This window comes from Camelus dromedarius, chromosome 1, assembly GCF_036321535.1.
Source record: "Camelus dromedarius isolate mCamDro1 chromosome 1, mCamDro1.pat, whole genome shotgun sequence".
In the NCBI taxonomy this organism is placed as follows: domain Eukaryota; kingdom Metazoa; phylum Chordata; class Mammalia; order Artiodactyla; family Camelidae; genus Camelus; species Camelus dromedarius.
Window position 1 is genome coordinate 82,603,018 of NC_087436.1, and position 2,216 is coordinate 82,605,233.

The 2,216-nt window shown below is 39.8% G+C and overlaps 1 non-coding gene across 1 annotated transcript; it reads right to left on the bottom strand.

Annotated features, from left to right (window-relative positions):
• Nucleotides 1–1,706: 1,706 nt before the first annotated feature.
• TRNAA-CGC (transfer RNA alanine (anticodon CGC)) lies at nt 1,707–1,782 on the bottom strand. Its single transcript has one exon. It is a non-coding gene; the product is annotated as a tRNA-Ala (tRNA).
• Between the last annotated feature and the right edge of the window lie 434 nt (nt 1,783–2,216).

Consider the following 2,216-nt stretch of genomic DNA (forward strand, 5'->3'; position numbering starts at 1 on the left):
ATTTTCCATATAGGTTATAGTTCTTGATCACATCAATAGACACTAATTTATATAAAATAGTCTCTTTTCTATGCAAAATACCCACATAGTCACTGCGAAGGTGTTAAGGTTGGAGCCCATCTACCTAGAATTCTGAAATTTATTTTTTCTTTCTGCTGACTTTTTAATTGCTACCTCATTTATAGTTTTCAAAAGAACTGATGTATCAGCCTCCTCTTTGTTTTAGATCATTTTTTTGAGGGTGAGCATGAGCTAAGAGTTACATATGGCACACAGGATCCCACCATGACAGCCAGTCTCAACTGGTGGTGGGGGATGTTGCACTTAGTGAAGTCTGGAGACATTTTTGATTGTCATGACTAGGAAGATGCTACTGGCATCTGAGTGCTGCTTAGCATTAGCCAGGGATGCTGCTAAAGATTCTATAATACCCAGGATAGGAGCCCCCTCTGCCCACCCCCCACCCCCAGATCCCAACAAAGAATTTTCCTGTCCAAAATGTTAGTGGTCCTGAGATTGAGAAACACTGCCCTATAATAAATGCTAAATGAATTTATTTATGCTAACAAGCATTTTCCCATTTCCTTTCTAAGTCATTTGCTTTCTTGTTGCCTTGGTGATGTCATTATATGTAACCTAGGTTAATAATAGGTGCCCATTTCCTCCTTCACTGGGAGGAGATAATGACCATACATCACCATAAACCATTTAAGCACTAAAAATCCCTAAGGAAGAGAATTATTACTATTTATTAAGAAAGAGTTATGTGTCTCCAGGTTTCATGGCTGTATGGCTTGAGGCCTGCTTTTTTTTTGGTAAGTTTAAATAATTTAGGGAAGCTTAAAACCTCTATGTTAGCTGTCTGTTTGTGGGGTCATAGAAGGTCACAAGACACAGAGTGCAGAAATCTGCGTAAAAAATCCACAGCTGACATGTTTGCTCTTCTTGTGACTGTCCTGTTCCAGAATGTTTCCTCTCTCTCTGTGCTTGTCCCTGGCCTCCTTGGCTCCTTTTTCTTCCTGAAGGTTAGCTTTGCCCCCACCTCACATTCCTTCTCCCTTAATTCTCTGGTTATTTCATCAACTATCTTTTGTTATTCAATCATTCCCTTGGGGAATGCTTCACCTTTACTGGCACTTTTCCCTAAATAAATTCAGTGCTCGTACAAGACAAATTTAGGTGAATAAACTGTTCTTCATCTTAACATAAATATTTCCCTTTGAATGTTTATTAATTTTGTCCCACCTAGTCCTTCTTAACTGAGTGATAGGTAAATAGCACTTAGCACAAAAATGAGGAAAGAAATCACTTCACCTAAATATTAATTTGGGCCTGAAAAGAGAACTTTGTGGTTTAAACCAGATTCCTAATGTCTAAGATGCCCAAATCCTCAAATAGTTGTTTGAAGAAACTTTTAAATTTTGTTTGCTTTTTAATTTTACAGAAGTCTTAGGTTCATGGGGTCACAGGGCCAGCTTGGTGGCAGTGGCTGCTCTATAAATAAGGGACCCAGTTGGTAAGCTGGAAAGGTTGGAACTCCTGTCTTCAATGTACAGAAATCTTCTCACAAACTTATGCAAACTAAAAGAATAAATTTAAAGTGGGCTTATATGCATTTTTGTTTAGTTGCCAATAGTGTTTTTTTTTAATTTTAAATTTTTTTGGGGGGGGGGTAGTTGGTTTTGTTTGTTTATTTATTTTTTTAATGGAGGTACCGGGGATTGAACCCAGGACCTCATGAATGCGGAGCAGGTGCTCTACCACTGAGCTATACCCTGCCCCCACCAATAGAATTTTAAGAGGAAGTTACTGATTAGCATATAGCACAAGGCTCTTCCACTCAGCAAGCTGGAAACATTTTACATGTAGAAGACTGAGTTGGGTAGGTCGTTGGTCCTGCCATTATGTTATTTCTTAGGTTTTTGTATGTTTTCTTGAAAGAGGAGAAATATTCTGTCGAGGTCAATTACATTCAAGAGGAAATGTAGTTTAATTTCCATTGCTCCCCATTTCACATCCAAAGTCCTGGCGTTGGTCTACAGGTCCTGACTGTCTGGGTCTCGCTGACCTCATCGCCCACTACTCCTCTCCTCCGAATCACTCTGCTCCAGACGCTGGCCTTCTTGCTGCTCCTCAAACCCTTCAGACACACTCTGGCAGGGGGCCTTTGTACTTGCTCTTTCTTATGCCTGGGATGCTCTTTTCTAGTTTATCCA